We start from the raw sequence: 23,758 nt of genomic DNA, 5'->3' as shown, positions 1-23,758 counted from the left end.
TCTGAATACTCAAAAATGCCATTGAATGTGTGAATCAAAAAACAAAACTCAAAATCATCCAGATGTGCTTTAAATCCATCAGCACAGCGCACTGTGTCCTCATCATACTCGTCATGATGCTCCAGAATGTGATGAAACAGTTCCTTTAGAGCATCTCTCTTCTCTATCGGATAGAGATAATATCCTCTCTAGGGCCCTCTAGCAGGCGTACGGCAAAGTCACCGTATTCAGACCCATTGATTGGATAGAGTCTATGCAATCAACGGGTCTGAATACAGTGACGTTGCCGTACGCCTGCTAGAGGGCCCTAGTGAAACCAACTCAAAATCTGATTGGTTGAAGCAACAGTTTAATCAACATCTATTTTGTGTTAGAGGGCCTGCAGAACGGAATGTGAAGGCCTCCGGGCAGACTTCGTTGACTTTGACCCTGCCTCGCAACAAATGATGGCTGAAATGTGATTGGTTAAATGTTTTAATACGAAAATACATGTCTGGAAGCAACACAACCATCGGAAAAGCTATGAAAGGAAGCGGACAGACTATTTGGAATTATTTAATAAGTATTCATGGACAAAATATAATTAACATCAGTTTGTGATTCAGATATTTTTTAGGCCGCCACTGTGTTATGCTTATAACATAAAAAGAAAAGACAGATTGACTTGTAATTCCTTCAAACAATCATCCCAAATTTTTTAATAAAACAGTTAAATCAGGAGGGAAGAAAGAAACTGTCTGTTAAAAAAGTAAAACCTAAATAGAAGAAACCTATGGCTTAATTAAATTTAAGGTATTCAAAAAACCTTGCAATAAATTATTCAAAAAAAGTAATATTGGTAGTTTACATAAAACAAAGTATTTTAAATGCCATTTAATGTCAATAAAAATGTAAAGTATTATGCATAGGTAGTAAAAATATGAGGTTGGAATACACAATGAGAGGTCTGAAAATCGAAAGTAAACCTTATGAGAAGGACTTGGGAGTCTAGTGGAATTGTCACTATCAGCCTTCTTAATGGCTTCTGAACACTGTCTGGCAGCTAACAGAATGTCAGGTTATATAGCGCCTTGATGTGTGGAGTACAAGTCACAGGAGGTTCTGCTCAAGCTTTATAACACACTGGTGAGGCCTCATCTGGAGTTCTGTGTGCAGTTTTGGTCTCCAAGCTACAAAAAGGACATAGCAGCACAAGAAAATGTCCAGAGAAGAGCGACAAGGCTGAATCAGGGGCTACAGGGTTTGAGTTAGGAGGAAAAATTAAAAGAGCCGAGGCTATACAGTTTAAGTAAAAGGAGTTTAAGAGGAGATATGATTGAACTGTTTAAAATTATGAAGGGAATTAGTACAGTGGATCGAGACTCAGGTGAGGTCAGGAAGTATGCACTGGTATATACAGCACGTTGCCGCACCCATGATGCGATGAAACGGCTCGGGATCCTGGTTTGCAACCTTCCCAGGCTCCCCAGAATTGATCATTTATCTGCTGCAGCCAGATGTCACATGGGCATCCCCTTGGCCTGGTCTAGCTGCTTGGGTCCTCAACAATTCCTCGTGGAATCACGCCACATGGCCATAGTGCCGTAACTGACACTTCCTCGCAATGCAGGTCATGTGCCTCATTCGGGACTCCATGAGCAACACAAAATCAAACCAGCAGCACCCAAGGATTCTCTGAAGAGACACAGTACTGAAGGAGTCCAGTCTTCATCACAGGTCACTGGATAGCGTCCATGTCCCATAACCATATAACAAAACAGGAGGCACCAGGACTCTAAAGACTTGGATCTTCGTCCTCTTGCAGAGATATTGGGAATGTCACACACTCCTTTCCAGCGACCTCATGACCCCCCATACTCTCCCAATCTGTCTACAAACTTCATAGGAAGAGTCACAAGAGACCTGAATGTCGCTGCCAAGGTAAGTAAAACTCTCGATGAGGTTGACACTCTCTCCGCAGACAGACGCCCTGCTGATGGCTGTGCCTAAGAGGTCATTAAAGACCTAAATCTTGGTTTTTATCAGGACACTCACAAGCCCAGACACTCAGATTCCTCGCTCAGTCCCTCAAGAGCCCCGATCAGAGCCTCCATTGACCCCGTGAAGATCACAGCATTGTCGGCAAAGTCAAGATCAGTGAATCTTTCTTGACCAAAAGATGCCCCACAGCCGCTGGACCCTATGACCTTGTCCAAAACCCAGTCCACACAAGCATTGAACAGAGCAGGAGCAGAAAAACACCCCTGACATGCCCAGGAATCAACTGGGAAAAACACAGAGGTTTTGCCTCCCCTCTGCACAGCACTCACAGTACCAGTGTACAGGCTGTTAAATGATATCCAGAAACTTTAGGGACATCTCGCAAAGTCTCATGATGTTCCACAGGGCAGCTTGATCAACTGAATCGAATGCTTTATGAAAACTGACAAAGACTCCAAAGAAACACTGCGGATATTCACGTTTGTGCTCCATGAGAACCCTCAGTGCCAGGATGTGGTCGATGGCAGACTTCTTAGGCATAAAAACCAGACTGCTCCGGTAACTGGTAGGTGAGCAAGTGGTCACAGATCCTATTGAGGAAGACCCTAGCAAGGACCATACCCTGCACCAAGAGCAGCGTTATCCCCCTGTAGTTGCCGCAAACCAGGTGATCACCTTTCCCTTTCAAGATAGGACAAGTCCTGTTTTCCAGTCAGTTGGGATGATGCCCATCTCCCTAATGGAAGAAAAGATTGCTTGCAATGCTAGGAAGACAGTCTCACCACAAGCCTGGAGAAGTTCACCCCGGATAGCACAGATCCCTGCAGCCTTTGAGACGGTGATTTTAAAATGAGTTCATCAAGGGCACAGTTGGAAATTCGTTAAGGGTAAATTCCACACAAACATTAGGAAGTTTTTTTCCCCACAGAGAACCACAGACAAACAGTACTGGGGTATACAGTAGAGGTTTTTGGACCTTCCAAACTCAACTTGATGTTAGTTTGGAGGAAGTAAGTGGACAAGACTGGTGCACTTTGTTGGGCTGAATGGCCTGTTCTCGTCCTAATTGTTCGAATGTTCAAAATATAAATTTTACAATATCTTGTGTCTGAAGTTGCTTTCATACACAGGAGATTCCAAATCAAGTTATGTTAAGTTTCCTGTGCTGTTATCAGTTGTGGGATGTGGAGGGTCCGTAGCTAACAGGAGTTCAAATTTATTAATCTCAAGTCATTTTCTAACCTGCTAAGTCCTGAAGAGGATCACAGGGGGTGCTGGAGCCTATCCCAGCAATAACAGGTGTCACAAGTGGCTGGGGGGGGGGGCGACCCGGCCAGGATGCCCCGGTAGACCAGAAGAGGGCTTACGTCCACCTCAGACCACGTGGGGGTGACCACCCTGGTTGCTATGGGGACCACGGGTACAGAGCTTTGAAGCTCAACCCTGTAGGGGCCCGTGGTCACCGCCAGGGGGCGCCCCGATGCCTTGGGAGCCCTGGACCTCAGCACTTCCACCACACCTGGAAGTGCTGGGGGGAAGAGGAGCAGGGACACCTGGAGTGCTTCCGGGTACGCAGCCGGCACTTCCACCACACTGGGGTGTGCCGGTGGAAGATTGCTGGGAAGCACCTGGAGCACATCCGGGTGTGTATAAAAGGAGCCGCCTCCCTTCATACGTTGGCTAGAGTCGGGTGGAAGAGGACGAGGTCTCTGGAGGAGTCAAGGAGGCGGCCTGAAGCGAAGAGATAAGGCATTGTGTTGGCCAGGACTTTGGGGACTTTTGGGTTGCACTTGACTTTGTAAAATATGTATAATAAATGTGTGTTGGGTGACGTCAACGTGTCTGCCTGTCTGTGTCCAGGCCGGCTTCCACCCAGGCAAGGAACAAACTCTGGACAAGGTGACAGCCCACTGCAGGGTGAACACACATTCACACACACACACACACACCACAACCATACACTAGGGCGAAATTACTGTAGTATCGGCAATCCCCCTAACCTGCACCTAATTCAGGGAGGAAACCCAGAGTACCCAGAGGAAACTCACACAGACACGGGGAGAACATGCAAACTCTATGAAGGGAGGATCTGGGATATGAACCCTGGTCTCCTTTGTGCAAGGCAGCAGATCTACCACTGCGCCACCCCATTTATTAGTGCCAGCCACACACACACATACTTTCTCAGTGTATAAATAATTTGACTCTTTATTGTTGGATTTATTTGCTTCACTGTCTTTCATCAGTGGGAAAGCTGTTGAAACTCAGGAAAGGGCGTTTTTTGTTTAGAATTTAAACCCAGAGAGACACTACAGAAGCTCTTCTTTTGTTATTCTACCACTGTTTAGGACAACAGAATAGAGTTTATCCATTGACATCCAATCCCAGAAGAAAAAAAGATTGAAGTGTGAAAAGGGCTAATTAAAGCAACGGACCGTCATTTGACAGAATCCAGGGCAAAACGACCAATGAGGTGTTGTAACTATTTTTGCTCACATTACATTAGACAATACTTTAAAGAAAAACTCCACCCAAGAATAATATTTCTTATATGCTACTTAACCTATGTAGTTTGTAATGATAGCTGGCAAAATATTTAATCTCATGTTTTCTTGCAGAACGAAGCAGTGGCGTAGCGTAGCGTAGAATGTCTGACGTCTTATATTCCAAATCGCAACCTCAGATCCTCAACTGAGTGTCTCCTTAGAATTCCAAGAGCAGAACTTAAAAGAAGTGGTGAGGCGGTCTTCAGCTGTTATGCACCTAAAATCTGGAATAGCCTGCCAGTAGGAATTCGCCAGGCTAATACAGTGGAGCACTTTAAAAAACTACTGAAAACACATTATTTTAACATGGCCTTCTCATAACTTCACTGTAATTTAATCCTGATACTCTGTATATCCAATTCATTATAATAACTATTCATTCAAAATCTGTACTAACCCCTACTCGCTCTTCTGTTTCCTTTTCCGGTGTCCTTTTGGTGGTGGCGCAAGCCACCACCATCTACCCAAAGCACCATGATGTTCCAAAAATGATGGATGGATTAAAAGCCAGAAGTCTGTATGACCATCAGCATCAAGTGACTCTGTGAGAACCCGAACTACCAAGAGGACTATTTCATTTATGTTAGGTAGAATGTCCAGAGGGGACTGGGTGGTCTTGTGGCCTGGAACCCCTGCAGATTTTATTTTTTTCTCCATGTTAACTAATGTTGTCTTATTTTAATTTTGTATTTGGTCTTTTATTTTTCTTTTCTTCATAATGTAAAGCACTTTGAGCTACTTTTTGTATGAAAATGTGCTATATAAATAAATGTTGTAGTTGTAGTGGGGGCGGCCTGCCCCGGGCGGCACTTTTAGGGGGCGGCAAAATTTTACAATAAATAATAATAATATCTTGTTAAAATTTGAACCATACCTAAATAATTTTTATTTAGGAATTTTCCTCCGCCCCGGGCAGCTGACACCCACGCTATGCTACTGGAACGAAGAGCTGTACGAGGTAAACGATGTGAAAAACATCCATGGAATAAAGAAGAAAAAATAAATTCTGACATTACTTGTGTCACACAATACAAAGTGTCAGTTATCCAGTTATATGCTCATAATGTGCAAGAAAAAAGCAGCTTTGCTAAAATATTCTTAAATGGATACTTCTGGAATGATCAGTGCACATCATAAACAAAAAATGCATTCCCATAATACTGCACATTTGAATTGAAGATAGCACTAAAGACCACTGAATGACCGGGAGAAGCAGATCTTCAGTACAGGAAGAATCAATTTAGAACATATGCTAAAAATGCCCGGGATTGGTTCCTGCCTTGTGCCCTGTGTTGGCTGGGATTGGCTCCAGCAGACCCCCGTGACCCTGTGTTCGGATTCAGCAGGTTGGAAAATGGATGGATGGATGGATGGCTAAAAATACGTGTGTTGCGCATATTTTATGCATATGAGTCGATAACTTACAGGTGGATAATGTAATGTGAGATTTTCTTCAAGGCCATTTTTTTTTTCTTTCTAATAGTTTGTCCTTGTACCGCATTGGATCACCTCAGGCTTGGATATCATAAACCTTTTACTTCTTTCTTTTTGTTCCTATCTGATGAGAATGGAGATTTTGGAAACATCTGAGAAAGAAGGTTTCTAAATCATGGCCCCTCCATTAAACCCCCATCCCCTCCACCGGTGCTCTGAAAACACTTTGAAGATGTGGAACACAGAGCTGTTTTTGTATATGTGAATAAAGCAAAAATCTATTTTTTAACATCAAGAGGACATTTTAGCTTTGGAGCCATGTGCAATGCCAAGTGTGACTTTTCAGCCTATGTGTCGTGATCGAGAGCGGCAGTGCAATTTCAAACAATATATTTTATATTTTATAGTGCCTTTCATTGAGCGCCAAATGCATATATATGTGTGCAAATATAAATACATTAGGGGGCTTTGACCCCTACTCCCTTCGCTCACCCACCCCCCCAACCAATCTTCACCCCCCACCACTTCACGTCTCTGCCGCTCGCATTGTGAAGGCTGAACGCATGCTAAGGAGATGCGGATGGATCAGCTGCTGGCTTGCAGGTGCTGCTACCGAGCTGCGTGTTCTGCATGTTGTGCTACGCGTCGATCATTTAAAAGCCTGAATAGCAGCTGTCCTTTTGTCTCACAGGACATTAAAGTGTCTCCGAGAAATTGTAAGTAGGGCGTGACGTGCAAGTGGACTCGCGGGACTTCAAAGTGTCTCTCCGAGATGATCATGTCTCGACCCAAGATTTTTTATATCTATATATATCTACTAGCCATGTGCGCCCAACTACGTTGCGCGTGTTAAAGTTGTCTGTGAAGGGCTCCCTGTTTAAACGCGGCTGCCAGTCGTGAACTGGGCCCTTCGTCGCACAGCATTATGATTTTTTATAAGGGAAACAAAATTACAAAAGAAAACCCTTGGACATTGATTTGATAGGAACGGCCTACTCGGAATTACTGTCCGAATAGTAATTATGTGGTGGTGTAGGAGCATTTCTGCTTCTCTCCGTTCACAGTCCATCTCGTTTTCACGACGCTGTCGTTTCCTCTCCCGATCTCTTCTCAACCTTTCTCCAATCTCGCAGGTTGCTTTGTGGCAATCCAAAGAGTAAGACAATATACACGGAGCAGTGGTTATAAAAGATGGGATACATAGGTATCCAGGCTCTTTAAAGCATAAATAGGGATCACTTCATTGACATGTGAGTAAGCCAGGGTACAACTGTGAGACGTGCAGCACTCGCCGGCTACAACGTAACAAAAATAATTTCCGGAACGTGCGGTTACGTTGTCATTCATTTTTCCCCACTGTCTTTCTTTCATTCATATGTTACGTAGGCACGTACCTTTTATCTTCGGCAATCTCAGTCTCTAACCAGGCCTCAGGAGCTAACCAGCGTAACACTGTCCACCACCCCTTTCGTTATTCCGGCACATTGTTGCCATCTGTGAGTAACAACAACGTACTAAACTGGAAGGTGGTCTACGCATGCGTGGAATTCGTGGACAAACAAAGATCAAGATCCAAATGAAGATTATATATAAAGATTAGTTAATTTAAAGCACAACAATTTGTTTAGTTTGAATGTCTGTGTTTTGAGGTGTGACTGGAGTACTACAGTCTTCAGTAGTATAAGCCTGGAGGAGATTCTTAATGTAATGGCTATGTTTTAGCTGACTCTCTACTGCCATCTAGTGCTTCTTCTTCTAATTCATTCGCGGACAAACAAAGATCAAGACCCAAATGAAGATTATATATAGAGATATATCTATCCAGCCATCCATTTTCCAACCCGCTGAATCCGAACACAGGGTCACGGGGGTCTGCTGGAGCCAATCCCAGCCAACACAGGGCACAAGGCAGGAACCAATCCCGGGCAGGGTGCCAACCCACCGCAGGACACACACAAACACACCCACACACCAAGCACACACTAGGGCCAATTTAGAATCGCCAATCCACCTAACCTGCATATCTTTGGACTGTGGGAGGAAACCGGAGCGCCCGAAGGAAACCCACGCAGACACGGGGAGAACATGCAAACTCCACGCAGGGAGGACCCGGGAAGCGAACCCAGGTCCCCAGGTCTCCTAACTGCGAGGCAGCAGCGCTACCCACTGCGCCACCGTGCCGCCCCAGATATATCTATCTCTCTCTCTCTCTCTCTCTCTCTCTATATATATATATATATATATATATATTTCAGTTCTGATATTAATTATAGTTTTAGTTTTTATTTTATTTCATTCTAGTTTTCAGTGGAGTCAAAAAATTTTTATTTAGTTCAGTGTTTAAAATTTTAGTTTTTATTTTATTTAGTTCTGGTCTTTTTACATAATATTAGTAGTGAAGCAAGCTTTTTGAGGCAACTCAGGCCCCATCTGACATCTCGCCTGAAAAAGAGGCCTGAGTTGCCTCAAAAGCCTGCATATTGTAATCTTTTTAGTTGGCCAATAAAAGGGGTCATTTTGCTTGGCTTTTCACTACATTCATAATAGATAGATAGATAGATAGATAGATACTTTATTAATCCCAATGGGAAATTCACATTCTTCAGCAGCAGTAATGGCTAACACGGTACAACACCCTAGTGCTACAGACATAATAGTACAATTTTAGTTTTTTTTTTTCTGTTGCAAGACCACAAATGCTGACCTACACATATTTCAATGCAAGTTATGTTACAGTCAACAAAATACAGTACACTCATAGTTCATAATACCGTTTGTTTTAGTTTGGGAAAATGGTTCAAAGGTTTTAACAGAAAATAAGCAGGCAAGAATCAGAGAGGAAAGGTCCAATACTTCAATTGTTTACTTGTTCAAATATAATATCAGTTACATACAATATAATAGCAATATACATGCAGATATAGGAATTGTACTATTGACTTACAGTAATATATATAAAGATATATGATTTATACTATTAACTTACAGTAATACAGATATGTGAATTATACTATACTTACAGTAATATCAAAAGACCCAGAGCCATCATCCTAGACCAGTAGACTGAGGGAGCCCGCGTGTCAGTCTCGTCAGAGGATCAACTCGTGAGCCTGGTCCAATACCGGGCGGTGTGCACGTTCCCCACGGTTGAGCTTCCGAAGAAACTGAGGGCGGAACCTTCCCTTATATACTAATTGAGTGTCCTTACCCAAAATGGCTTACGTGTAAGCAGTGTATACAGAAGTGATCAGTTTCTGCACACCTTCTTCCCACGGGACATCTTATTGTTTTTCTTCTACTTGGCCCTCACTGAGATGGTGCCTAGTATCAGAAGACACACAATAACAAGCGTTGCCCTTCAATGAAGCCCCTCGAAGTGAAAAACAAGTACATGGCCTTGACTGTATTCCCATAACATTCTGAAACTCTTTATGAGAAGCAAGTTTTTGCACATTCTTTCGCTATCATCCCAGACATTCCAATCTTTGTAGCTGGTTTTGCACTGAAGCGACCAACCCCCCCTCTTACTCCTTTATTTCATCCCTTCTCCTGTTACAGAGAAAACCTTTTTTATTACACCGTTAAACACAACTTGACTATCAATGAGCAAACAGATTAAGTGGCCTAATGAGTATAGTCAACAGGATAAAATGTTTCAATCCAAGAAACCATTCCGTGCAAGCACGTTAATGTTAAGCTTTAAACAAGCACGCATTTCGAGAGATTTTTTAATGTGGCAAAGACGTCCGTTGAACAGATAGTCACACAGTGAAAATACTCGCTCGACTAACGTCTGTAATGCAAGTGCACAGAGGAGGGGGGCATTTTTCGTACGTGGATTAGTCGCTTAGCCGGATGTAATTGTTGACGGTTTGGCCTGATCCTGGATCTGTCGGTTTTTCGAAACTCTTGCTGGAAGTGTTGTCATAGCAACACATCCAAATCCGCAAACCTGCTCGGAGCAGGTGTGTTCGATGTAAACAAGGATTAGTTTACACACGTGATCAGTGACGGTGCGTGGAAGTCATCCAGTCATGGCTTCGCCGTTCATGAATGAACGACCAATTGATATCGGTGCGCAAATTATAAGAAGAGAATTTCATATAGAGAGGGTTTTGCGCAATCGGCAAGATCCTTCATTGCTCCCGGAGGAAATTCTGTACAAAAGATACCGCTTTAGCCGAGGGGGAATATTGTACCTCAAAAACTTATTAGCTCCGTATATTCGAAGTCAAACTCGGCGAAGTCGGGCTCTCACAACCACACAGACAGTAGGCATTGCTTTGAGGTTTCTTGCAAGCGGCACTTTTTTTATATACTGTAGGCAATGCGGAACATCTATCGAAAAGTGCAGTTTGCCAGGCAATTCGTAAAGTCTGTTTGGCTCTGAAACATTTCCTTCGGGTTTTCATTGTATTTCCTGGACACCTGCGTGTGCAGACAATAAAAGAGGCGTATCATGCCATTGCAGGTATTCCATAAAGAATCTCACAATCAGCCTAACATTCTCATTACCCAGGGTTTCCAAATGTGATTGGGGCACATGGGACTGATCACAGTGGAGTTTGATCAAACATTATTTGGAAAATGTACCTCTCCTCCTGATGAATAATCAGACACAGTGTCTTCATCAAATATTTGACCTTCGTCAATATCTCGTTGGTCAGACACAAGTTCTAGGGATATGACATTCCCTGCAACTGACCCAACAAAAAAGAGGGCTATATGGAACATACCTATGGCACACATTGAGGACAAATACATGCAATGACCATCCTTTACCTTAAATGAAGTGACCACTGCATCCTGCCACTGGTTCTGAGGAGGAGCTTCCCCCTGGAATGCCCTCAGAAACAGGGCGATGGGCATTTTGCTGGAGAGCCAACTCTTCTGCAGGGGTTAGGTCTGGACCGCGTGTACCTCCACCTGTTTTTTACTTGTCTGCCTTCTTATTAGCTTTAAAATTAATGTTCTTTAAATTATATATGACTAGTCATTTAGCCCGTTACAATAACGGGTGCTAGAACAGTAGTGCATAAACATCAGTAGGAACAGTCTATATTAAATGGCAAGGGACTTTGACCTCATTCTTTTTGTTGGTCGCATTTTTCTTTCTTTCAGCCTTTCTTTTGTTGATGTTTACTTGCTGAGCTGACCGTTCTTCGTGGGCTGCTGCCGTGTATTGTGTGTCTTTAATTTTCTGTGACAGTAATACTGTCTTGTACGGCTCTATTCAATAAGGGCGCGCACAAAAATGCGAGCTTCAAAAGGGCGACCTCAATTGAGCGCGGCGAATAAAGGCGTTCGTAGATAATTTAGTTCAAATGGCTCTGGAATATGTGAAGAGCAACAAAGGTGCAGATCTTTATTTACGCGCGCCTTTATTCGCTGCGCCCAATTGAGGTCGCCCTTTTGAAGCTCGCCTTTTTGAAGCATACCGTCTTGTACGTCCGTAATATACCTTTAATTTTCTCTGGCGGTAATACAGGCGTGCGAGTCAGTAATATGCCTTTAATCTCCTCTGACAGTAATACTGGCTCGTATGTGGCTGTAATATGAGTCACTGTATTGTGTACCTTTAATTTCCTCTCGCAGTAATACTGGGTTGTATTTCCGTAAAACGCCTCTAACTTCTCTGACAGTAATATCGCGCAACGCACCGTGCCCCGCGCATGCGCACTTCACCAGAAGACACCCACACACGGACACATGGACGCACACAGGGATTTTATATATATAGATTCTTTATGTCATCAATTCTTTAAATAGTTATATACCAATATTTACCAGTTTGAAGTATATTCTTGTACTTCACTTTAACCTATTCCCGTGTTCTCCTTGTGCTCACGTTTGATCTGGAATTGTGACATATTAAATAATAATAAAAAAAAATGCGCCCGTTCTTTCGTCATTTTGTTGTAGCCTATCAAAGACTTGCTGATCATGTTTTCTAGACTCAATATATATGGGCTTTTCAATCAGCGCGGGCGCGCGCATTCATCTCGGATGATTAGATCCCGCTCGACTAATCTAATACACAGCTGCTTTTGAAAAACCGACTTATCCCGGGTGAGTTTCACCGGCATTAACTCATCCAAGATGAGGCATCCGATCTTGGATGATTTAAGCAACGTACGGAAAATACCCCCGAGGTCCCGGCCCTAGCAGACTGTTTGTTGGCGATTTCTGCTGCCAGTACTGAAGCTGGTGAGCAGAGCTGGCCTTAGGGCGAAGCGAACGAAGCGACCGCTTCGGGCCCACAGCTGGAGGGGGCCCACTGCGCCCAACAAGGTTTTTTTTTTTTTTTCCTGTGATGCGACTCTGCTGCGGAGTGCCCAATGGAGCAACAGACTTCTTCACTCCAACCTCAATTACTAATTTTTTTATATATATATAATTCACGGGCAACATATTCCATCACCTAATTACTCCACGTGGACATCTCCACTCGGCACTCCAATCTTCATTACGCTTCACTCAGGCCCGCGAGCCTGTTGCCGCCTCCACCACTCATCTGTGCCTCTGTCCTCAGTAGGCGGCCACTTACGCTTCAGTCAGGGCCGCTCCGCCGCACTGCATTCTCAACAGAGCATAAAAAGGGGCCCTTCTCTTCGTAAAGCCATCACTTTCCTTCATAGCAATATATTTCCATTTTGTTAGAAAGAACGTCTTGTAGATAGTAGTTAGGCCTTGCCGAATTTCCACAATTTGAAATGATTGTATTCCAAATGTCTTCAGTTCCACCACCAAAGAAATATAAATCAGGTGCTCAAAAACGTAAAGAAAAAGCAGGGAAAGATGAATTCTTCGCTACCCAAAAAGGTGCTTTGCAACGCTTCCTAACGAAAACGGTTAGCTCTAGCAGCAGCACTAGCACCAGGACTGAACTTCCATTAGTCGAAGATACTGAACTTATTCATGAGTTTGCCAGTGCCAAGGTTCGAAGTGTATTTTGTGTTTAATAGATTTCAATATCTGCTGGTAAGTTATTTTATATGGAAATCTGAATATCTCGAAAGTATGAAAACAAGCTTTAAAACTGAATAAAAATGTAAAAACAAAATAATGTGGATCTCATCTTCATAAAATAAATAAAAATATATATAAAAAATATAAAAAGCAAAAAAAAAAGTGCTTGGCCTAGCTATTTACCTCCACGTGCTGCCTGGTGGAAACAGCAAAAGCTGGCTAAAATGTAGCTTTATCTGTTAATGTATCGTCACTAAAGACAATTATGCGGGCCCGCTCCGACCTCCATCACTCATACCCTTCACTCAGGGCCCTTGTACGACTGTCTGCGCTGACAGCCTGCGAATTTGGCTCCTGTCAGTGTGTTACGGTTATGGTTGTCAGTGTCAAACGGAAATCGTCAAAAAGTGATGGTTGTAGATGCCGGGAAAACGCATTTCTGCAGCTCAGAATGCAGGAAATCGCTTGGCGGCCAGAACTCTGCCCCGGACCCCCTAGCTGTAGGGGTCGGGCCCCGTATCAGTTTGCTTCGGGCCCGAAATTGTCTAGGGCCGGCTCTGTGGTGAGGCACTGACTCCTTCAGAGTCAGATTTACAAATATATGAACCCAAAAGAGTAGCTTATTCACAATTCAATTGGGAGCCTGCACATTGATACTGTTTATGTTTCATATCACGTCAGTATTCTTTAAACACAGATAGGTAAGGTACATATTTGGCTAAGAAAGAACGTTACATTTATAGCGGCGAGAGAGAGCGCATTTGCTCATCGCCCTCCATGTGTTCTTAATTTGCCGTTGCAATTTCACAATTCCTACTCCTTTAATACAAATGAAAGTACTGAGTTTTTTTGAGTACAAAAGAAAACGGATTTCAATTTTGACCTTAACTGAAATATTTAGTAGTTTCTAAAAGCTTTTAATTTTGTTACTTTAAACATTTTAACACAGACTGTTCAACAAAAGGATAACAAGAAAACTAAAGAATATTTTAATGTCAAAATTTAGTTTTTAATTATTGGATTTTTTTTTCTTAGTCTGATCCCACTTTATAACATTGAAAACTGTTTATGGTCTTACCTTTATTTGTAAATGGATTCCATGAGCCTATCCTTCTCCATGAAAATCTCCATCACTTTCTTAAAAAAGTCCTTGTTTTCCTTTAGTTTTAAAAATCTTAATCTTCCATTTTGCCAGTTAGTCAGAATAAAAAATAAAAATAAACGGGTCCGCTGAGTGCACTTGACTTTCTGATATCGCTAAACTTATTGGCGTCTCTGCAAAGAAGAACAGCAAGAACCTGTTGGGTTCACATGCGCCCCTTATAATGCGGGACTGTGCCGTCCGCCTCGCCTTGCGCCTTTTCACTGCGGTTTTATGGCCGATAAAGCACGACTAGATATGTCACATTCATTAAAGATATCACTGTGGAATGTCAGGGTGTATAATAAACGTGTTTGCAAATATTATATTGACCACATACAGGGAGACAGCAACAGGCACGCGCCAATTGCATGCATTAATCTCACGTTTCTCCCCTGTATTTGAACAGGAAATGCGCCAATTCAGCGATTTTAACTATAAAAATGATCACAATTATTGGAATCATACAGAAAACAAATTTATAGCACAGACCAGTGGACACATTTATGTTATTATTATTATTTTTTTTTTTTTGACGTCAGAGGTATTGCGGTCAGCAGCTTCACTCTGTTGCCCTGATGTGCAGTCATGGTGCCAGAGAAGTGCTGGACTTCTATTAAGTACTGATCCAGCTTACCCTGCACTGAAACTCCGAGACTCTTTTCTTCTTCTTGCACGCTATATTTGCTTTTATTATCATCTGCGCTCTAATTAAAGTATTTTCACACGTTACTTCCTCGATTTCAACTCGCAAATATCTGTGCAGAACTCGCCATCATCAACCACACGTGCTTACTGCTTCAGCCCAACGAGCCAAATGTGCTCAACAAACAAACAACGGTCATTTACGGAAGTTGTGCCACGTGACTCTAATAAACCCAAGTTACAAGATCACCGCGTAGCGAACAGCGCAACGTAACTGAGCGCTCAGGGCGAACTACAAACAACTGCTCTGCACGACTGGACCGGAATGAACGAAAATGCGATTACTTTTTTTTCCCTTTTTACTCAGTTTTCATTCTCGTTTTAGTTCGTTCACATATCACTAATTTTTATTTTTATTTAGTTTCTCTGTTTGCCTTAATTTCAGTTCTTGTTCTTGTTAAACGAAAAAAATATTTTAGTTCTAGTTATGAAAATATCACTGGAGCAGAGCAGACACCCAGGCAAACAACACGGAATAATCAAAGGCTGCAACTACTTTAGTGTCAGACCCACTAATTAGTAAATAATGATTAATTAAACAATTAGAACATCGAAAAGTAGAATGAAAATCAAGATGAAAATATTGTTAAAAAGAATAAAAAATCACTTTATCTATAATAATAAAAGGCAAAGCCCTCACTGACTGACTCACTCACTGACTGACTGACTGACTGACTCATCACTAATTCTCCAACTTCCCGTGTAGGTGGAAGGCTGAAATTTGGCAAGCTCATTCCTTACAGCTTACTTACAAAAGTTAGGCAGGTTTCATTTCGAAATTCAAAGCGTAATGGTCATAACTGGAACATATTTTTTGTCCATACACTGTAATGGAGGAGGCGGAGTCACGTATCGCGTCATCACGCCTCCTACGTAATCACGTGAACTAAAAACAAGGAAGACATTTACAGCACGAGTCACACGTGGGAACGAAGGTAAATGACGTTAATTTTTGACTGTCTTTTAATACTGTGTAAGCATACATATTAACACATGTGCAATTAAACGTGTGCATTTACGGGGTGATTTCTCAGGCTTAAAAGCTCGCCTTTTACTAAAAAGGTAAATGCAAAACTATTTTCAATCAGTTTATTGAAACGCTCCCGTTAAGGATTGCAATAACATATTCGCGAGATAAAAGAACGAAGTAGGGGGAAATGGAGGAACAGCCGGAAACAGCGAAGAGCAAAAAATTAATTAAACAATTGAGAACGGAGCGAGTGAAGCATACAAGCATGTTCATAAGGGAAACAAAGCACGGTGTAAAACGTAAGTTTAAATTAAGTTTATAGAAACGCTCCTGTTGCGGATTGCAATAACATATTCGCGAGATAAAAGTTTAATGAGAAGACACGAGGTATAAACGAACCACACGCCGTGGCGCAACGTTAAGGGCAACAGTTTCAACCATTCTATGATCTGCTTCTCGCAACTGAAAGACGGCACATGGCGGATGTTAGCCGACTTGCTGACCGCAACGTTAGGGGCTTCAAGTATGGCGCTCACGCAACATCTCAGTGCCAACACTTTGCAGACTGTACTTAAAAGACACGCCCTCCTCACTGGACAGTTAAAAACACCAATCAAACTAACGATGACATCAAGTATTACCCAATCAAAAGTAGGAAAGGAGGCATCTTCATAAAATGCGTGTGGGATGATTTGCATGAGACGCTGCTTTAAAAAAAAAATGATAAAAAAAATACGGGATAAATCCCGTCCAGTATTGATTCAAAACGGGACGCGCAATTTCATTCTCAAACGCGGCACGATTCCGTATTTTAAAGGACGGGTGGCAACCCTACAGTGCCAGGTAACCACCCATACAATCAGATTGTGATTCAGACTAGGAATGCAATGAATGTAATTACCCCGATCTACATACAAGCCGAAAGTCTTGCAACATTCAAAGATGATGGTTTGGGATAATTAGTACTTATTAAGTACACCATGGCACATAAAAGAGCTTATGAAGCCTTGAACCGAAAAAAGCAAGATCTCAGAGATCGTAAAAAAAAAAAGGAGGTGATGTCGTTTTACTCGCTGTACATTTTAGTCAAACATTAGCAGTTATTCCACGAGGGAGACCAGCAGATGAACTCAACGCGTGTTTAAAATCCATGCTTCTCCCACGCTCGGTTATATGTCGCGTGTTCTCGGGTAGGTACACCAAAAAATGTATACATTTAAGCATGTAATGGGCAAACAAAAAATGAGGTATACCCGAAGGCACTGCAGTAGTACTCAATGTAACTTTACTTCTTAAATGTTAATGTTTTACTGTTTAATAATTTATATGCTTCTTATATATTGTTCAAATTCTTTTATCAAAATACCAGTGACAGCGCAATGCACGATAACATGGAGTGAATACACCATACGCATCTGCCCACGGCCGCCCTGGTGTGCGCAGATAGGAGTTGATTCTAAAATAAAATAAACATAAAAAGAGTAATACATTCATCACCCATAAAGCGGATAGCAGACGTGACGTATTATATGTGTACCACATTTCAAGTCAATACGTGAAACGGTTTGCAAGCTACAGGTGATTTAAAATCCTGGACAGACCAACGAAAAGCCACGGTAGCAAATTATAGAAGAAGATTTTACTGTTTAATAATTTATATTTATATGAAATGTGCTTCTTATATATTACTTCATATTCTCATATGATAATGATGTTAATGTTGTTTATATTGATTTCTATGTTATTGTAAGTGCATCTATGTGTGTATATGTATGTATGTATGTATGTGTATATATATATATATATATATATAAAAAATATATATATAAAAAATATATGTGTATATGTATATATAATATATCTGTATATGTGTGTATATGTGTGTGTATATGTGTATATGTATATATATATATGACAGCAACACTCATAACAATGACAACACAATTACATTGACAATCATGTTACGTTATTTTTAAAATGTTTCCTTTACTTTTTCATAACCTGTTTAACACACTACTTCTCCGCTGCGAAGCGCGGGTATTTTGCTAGTTCCCATATAACTGCTTGCAGGGCCGGATTTATATGAAAAGAGGCCCTAGGCTATTCCACTTATGAGGCCCTTTCACCTTCCATTTTTAAGTTTGTAAATTACATGAGAGATAATAAAATACGTAATACGCGTTGATCTTAACCAATACATTTTTATGTTTGTTTATTAGTCATATGCGTAGAATTTCTCCTTATTTTCGGTTCAGTGTTTTAGTGTTCACTGTTTTTAGAATAGTGTAATTTTAATTTTGCTAACAATTTGAATGTAGGCCCCTCTTGATCTTGAGGCCCTAGGCTGAAGCCTAGTTAGCATATAGGAAAATCCGGCCCTGACTGCTTGGTACATTTTAATATTTATATATATATATTTTTTACCAAACTTTTCTAATTTCTATATTCTTCCCAAAATGCAGAATTTGGTAAATAACAGTTCACTTAATTAGCCCAGGAGTGCAATTAAAAATAGAAGCCGTTTGGAACAAAATAGTGGGTCCTAGTGCCTTTCATATCTCTCTATCTATATTGTGGTGTTCTTCTTACATCAATTGATCTATCTAATATATCCAGAACCTTTCATTTTCTTTCTGTCCGATCAGTTGACATGCGGCGACCAACTCATGCAGGAAAGTTAGAACAAAATATGTGAGTTTTGGCACTAAAGAAGGTAGACCCCATAACTGAGTGAGAGACAAAGATGCCAGAGAAAGGGCAACAATTAAGGGACTCGGAGCTTCAGAAGTCCTGCGGGTCAAACAGCCACCCAGAAAGGTGACAGTAGAGTGTACAGTGCCTGGGGCTCTGAAGTGAGGACACTGAAATAAAGACTTTCTGGACGACTGACAGAAGTGGTGGATGTTTGTATGAGGGTGACCGAGTGATTCAGTGCCGTGTCTTCTTGAAGGAGAGCTCTTCTTCATGACCAGCAATCTATCCGGGATTAGCTCCTGTTTTGATCTTGATGTTACCAGGGTTGACTACAGTCCCCGATTGGAAGGAATAAAAGTTCAGAAAGTAAACGAATGAAAGTGAAAAATGTCAGCGCCGCTGTCTCACATGCCATGGACTAGGGTTCAGTTCCCACAATCCTTCTGCATGATCTGCGCTCGGCTCTATGCTGAATGGGTCCTGCTCCTAGTTTACATGCAGCGCCGCTCTCCATGCAGCTGTAATTATTTAATTTTATTTAATCAGCACTACAGAAAGATAATTGGCAGTGCAAGAGTAGCGGTAATTAAAGGCGCGAAGCTAACCGCTAATTAGAGCGGCATGGAGGGCGGGGGGTGAGGAGGAGCCGCTCATCTTATCCATATCTGCAAGATTGAGATGGAAAATTAATTATGTCAAGCAGCAAGTTACTGTTGTGTGGAAGCTGGCATTCTTGTCGACTCTCTCTGTGTCTTCAGTTAACACATTTTGTTTTTTTTCATGATGGAATGGATGCGAGGGTAATTGACAGACAGTAAAAAAAAAATCCAAGGATTCCACATACGGGTACATTTGTAGTTCATGAAGAAGCCTGCATGAGGTGCCATTCCTGCTGAGCTCCACTTCTAGGAAGAGACATTAGATGTCAAAGAGGAGTCCATCTGAATGGTCTGGGATTTACTGGCGGGGATTTGGATTAAAGATGGACATCGAGCAGGGATTTTGTCAGCTGACACAATGTTCAGTCAGGTATACCTGGAAATGTTTTTAAATTATTGTCAAAAATGATTTTTTTAATCTCAAATTGTAAAGTCGCATTTCTTTTTAGAATTAACTCCTAATTAATCAGCTTGACTGGTAAATGTGAGATGTATCAAGTCTATCCCAGAACCCTATGAGATAAGCGCAGTCTCAGGTCCAGACCATTATATTGAGGAAGGGGTGTCTGAAAGACTAAGGAGGGCTTGCTCAAGTAACGTTATGTGTGGCATGGGGTAGGGAGGCTCGGCCCAGCTGAAAAACCTCTTGGAGCTGAGCCTGGGCAAGTACCTCTGGTCCACATCCCCCCAAAGTGTAAGTCTATTGTTCAGGTTTTTAGGGTCTGTGCCCCCCGTGGTCGTGGAGCCCATGGGCATTTTCCTCATTTCCCATATGATTAATCCAGCCATGATCCATTTTATGACCTGCTGAATCCTATTAATGTTCACTGAGGCTGGAGCCCATCCTGACTAAGTGTTCACTAGGAAGAAACCCTGGATGGGCTGCTAGTCCCACACACTCACATCCTTGCAGGGAGTCTCTAGTTAAGTGAACTCTCTAGTTGTTATTTATTTTATTTTTATTTTTTTTGGGGGGGGGGGGGGTTCGGAAACCCCATCAAACACAGAGAATGGATTCTGTGAGGCACTGTGCTTTAAGCTGAGGTGCAGCATGATGTCCCATCATTAAATCATACAATACCTTACTTTGGACTGGGAATTCGATATGCTGTACAACCTGTGATAAAAACGTAATTTCATCAGAATCTAATTTCCATTAAAACTGTCAAACAGAACGAAAAAGAGAAAATTATTATAAAATCAGAGCACACAACCCACTTATTGTCCATTAGCTGTCCTACCCATCTAAGACTGGTTGAAATGTAAATAATCAACACAGACGTTGGTTGGAATGAAAAATGCAACGCATATGTCTTTGTCACAGGCCATTTTGTATGGGATTCATAAAAGCAGTGTTAATGTTTGTGATGTGCCATCTGTTGGAATGACAAATTCAATGCATTTTACTACTACAAATGTTTGTGATGGACCATCTGTTAGAATGATAAATGCAACGCGTGTCTCTGTTATTAACCATTTGGTATAGGATTCATAAAAGCAGTATTAATGTTTATAATGCACCATCTGTTGGAATGACAAATGCAACACATATGTCTCTGTTACATGCCATTTGGTATGGGATTTGTAAAAGAAGTGTTAATGTTTGTGATTCACCATCTGTGGGAACGACAAATGCAATGCATTTTGTTACTACAAATGTTTGTGATGGACCATCTGTTGGAATGATAAATGCAATGCATATCTCTGTTATTAACCATTTGGTATGGGATTCATAAAAGCAGTATTAATGTTTACAATGCACCATCTGTTGGAATGACAAATGCAACACATATGTCTCTGTTACATGCCATTTGGTATGGGATTTGTAAAAGCAGTGTTAATGTTTGTGAGTCACCATCTGTGGGAATGACAAATGCAATGCATTTTGTTAATACAAATGTTTGTGATGGACCATCTGTTGGAATGATAAATGCAATGCATATCTCTGTTATTAACGATTTGGTATGGGATTCATAAAAGCAGCATTAATGTTTGCAATGCACCATCTGTTGGAATGACAAATGCAACACACGTCTCTGTTACATGCCATTTGGTATGGGATTTGTAAAAGCAGTGTTAATGTTTGTGATTCACCATCTGTTTGAACGACAAACGCAATCCATTTTATTACTACAAATGTTTGTGATGGACCATATGTTGGAATGATAAATGCAATGCATGTCTCTGTTATTACTATTTAGTTTAGGATTCGTAAAGGCAGTATTAATGTTTTCGATGCACTGTCTGTTGGAATGATAAATGCAATGCATATGTCTCAGTTAGATGCCATTTGGTATGGGATTTGTAAAAGCTATGTTAATGTTAGTGATTCACCATCTGTTGGAATGAAAAATGCAATACATTTTTACTACCAATGTTTGTGATGTGCCATCTGCTTTAAAAACAGAGACATAGCAAATGGATGGACAAACAGATGCAAAGACATTTGTTTGTGTATTAAGGTGGATAATGGAGCCACAGACATCATAGAGAAAAACTTAAGGGTGGGTGAAGGAAGCAGTTACAGTGGATTCAAGATGCAGAATCATAGAGGACTATAAATTGCAGTAATTTTTTTTCTAGTAGATCCTGGACTGTGCCTAAAAGGAGAAGCTAATACTAACCCCACAGCACAAATACCATATACCAATAGCAGAAAAATCTAATACAAAAATAACAAAAACAATAAAAATAAATCGAACAATGGTGTTTATTTAACAATCTAAATACTTTTGCAAACCTTTCTGAAGACATGTCTCTACTTTGTCATTTTGGGTTATTGAATGGGAGATTGATGGGCAGCAATGGAAAATGTATCCATTTAATATTAAATCTATGACACAATAAAGTGTGCAGAAAGTGAAGGGGTCAGAGTACTTTATGAATCCACTTTAGGTAACATGGCATGAAGTTGTATGGGTGCTTAAAGAACCTAGCAAGCCCTGCACATCTGCTCTTCTCATGGCCTACAGATGATCTGGAACAGATTTTAATGGATGAACCAAAGTGTTGAAGATGCTCTGTCAGAAATGACAAAGGTGCTTCTATAATTTAGGCATTCCTAGGATATAGCAGTTGTGTGTCTGGCACCTGTTCTTTTGGAAAATGGCACCTGGCACAAAGGGACAAGAAATGGATGATATGATGTCCTCAATGAGCTTCATCCAAGTCAAAGTGCCCTGAATTAGCAGCAGAAGCACCTGACTATCCTATCCTACTAGGACACCTACTGTTCAAATCTGTCATTTGTGTTAAACTAGTGTCTATGTTTGCTCCTTAAGCAAATCTGGTGGTGATCAGGCCCATGGGAAAACCAAGACTCATCATTCAGTCATCCTTTTTGATTTTATGTGGCGCCAACAACAACCACATGCCACACCAGAAGGAACTTTACAGATGCTATAAGATAACAATCCGATATCAAACGCATGAAAAAGCACCAAAAACACAAAACAGTGGCAAGACAGAAACACAAGAAGAGGCTTAGAAGTTCTGCTGAAAGATTTCAAACAGTAAGGAAAAAATCTCACTTTACAAATCAAGGAGAACTAAAGTATAAAGTTAGAAGGCGACGACCACTGAAAATAAGTGATAAATTAAGTAAGAATAATAAAGCTGCTATACAGATCCAGAACGGTCACAGTATACAATTATAAAACATGATATAATGCAATAGTGACAACGTGAGACTACCTAACAAAAGCCACTATACAGATCAAGGAAGGTCAAAGTATAAAGTTATAAAGCAGTGTATATCGCAATAGTGACAGGATGAGAGTACATGACCAAACACTATAAAAGTCAAAGTATAAATCTCTCTATTATAAAAGAAAATCTTGAGACGAGACGAGACGAGACTATCGCCAACAGATTTTCCCACGTCCCGCCCTCCTCTCAAACATTTCCTGTTCACGGTCCACGCCCGCAGTCCTCTCACCTCTCATTGGTGTGAATGCTTTTGTCAGACTCAGTTCCTGTGCTCTCAGCTCTTATACATTTTTACGTTTTCCTCACTTTACGTTCCCAATATAAGCAGACTTATTATGTCCAAATCTTATTGAAGAATTCCATCCTGAAGGGTTATCAACAGAAGAAATGAGTACACGGGCGATCCTAGCACTGAGAAACGATTAAGTCAAATGAATTAACGTGAAAATTGTCGATCGGTTACACGGTAAATTGGTTAAATGCGTATCAATAGACTCTGCTGAAACAGTTGGTGGTGATGGTGCGGAAGATGAAAACATCAACTTACAATATCACGAAGAATATCTACAAGAGTGAACACCGTCGGGTCTCCCACTGGCCGAATTACTGTTGAAAGAAGGACGTATCGTAATGTTATTGAGTAATTTATATCTGAGTGATCGGCTATGCAATAGGACAAGATTAGTTGTATTCAAAATTGGGCGAATGATTCTAACAAGTAAAATTTGAACAGGCGACACGAAAGGTAATGTAGTTCATCTTTAGGGGATAACATGAAACACCAGAGGAGATCTTGATATGCCATTCGTATTAAAACATTTACAGTTTCCCGTTTGAATAGCTTTTACTATGACAATTAACAAATCACAGGGACAAACATTCGAAAAAGTCAGTTTATTTATTTGAGAGAAAGAAATGAAATTCACTCACGGGCAGTTATACGTTGCGTTGT

The sequence above is a fragment of the Erpetoichthys calabaricus genome, chromosome 10 (assembly GCF_900747795.2).
Source record: "Erpetoichthys calabaricus chromosome 10, fErpCal1.3, whole genome shotgun sequence".
Classification (NCBI taxonomy): domain Eukaryota; kingdom Metazoa; phylum Chordata; class Cladistia; order Polypteriformes; family Polypteridae; genus Erpetoichthys; species Erpetoichthys calabaricus.
The sequence above is the reverse complement of the archived record's forward strand: the minus strand, read 5'-3'. Positions refer to the sequence as shown.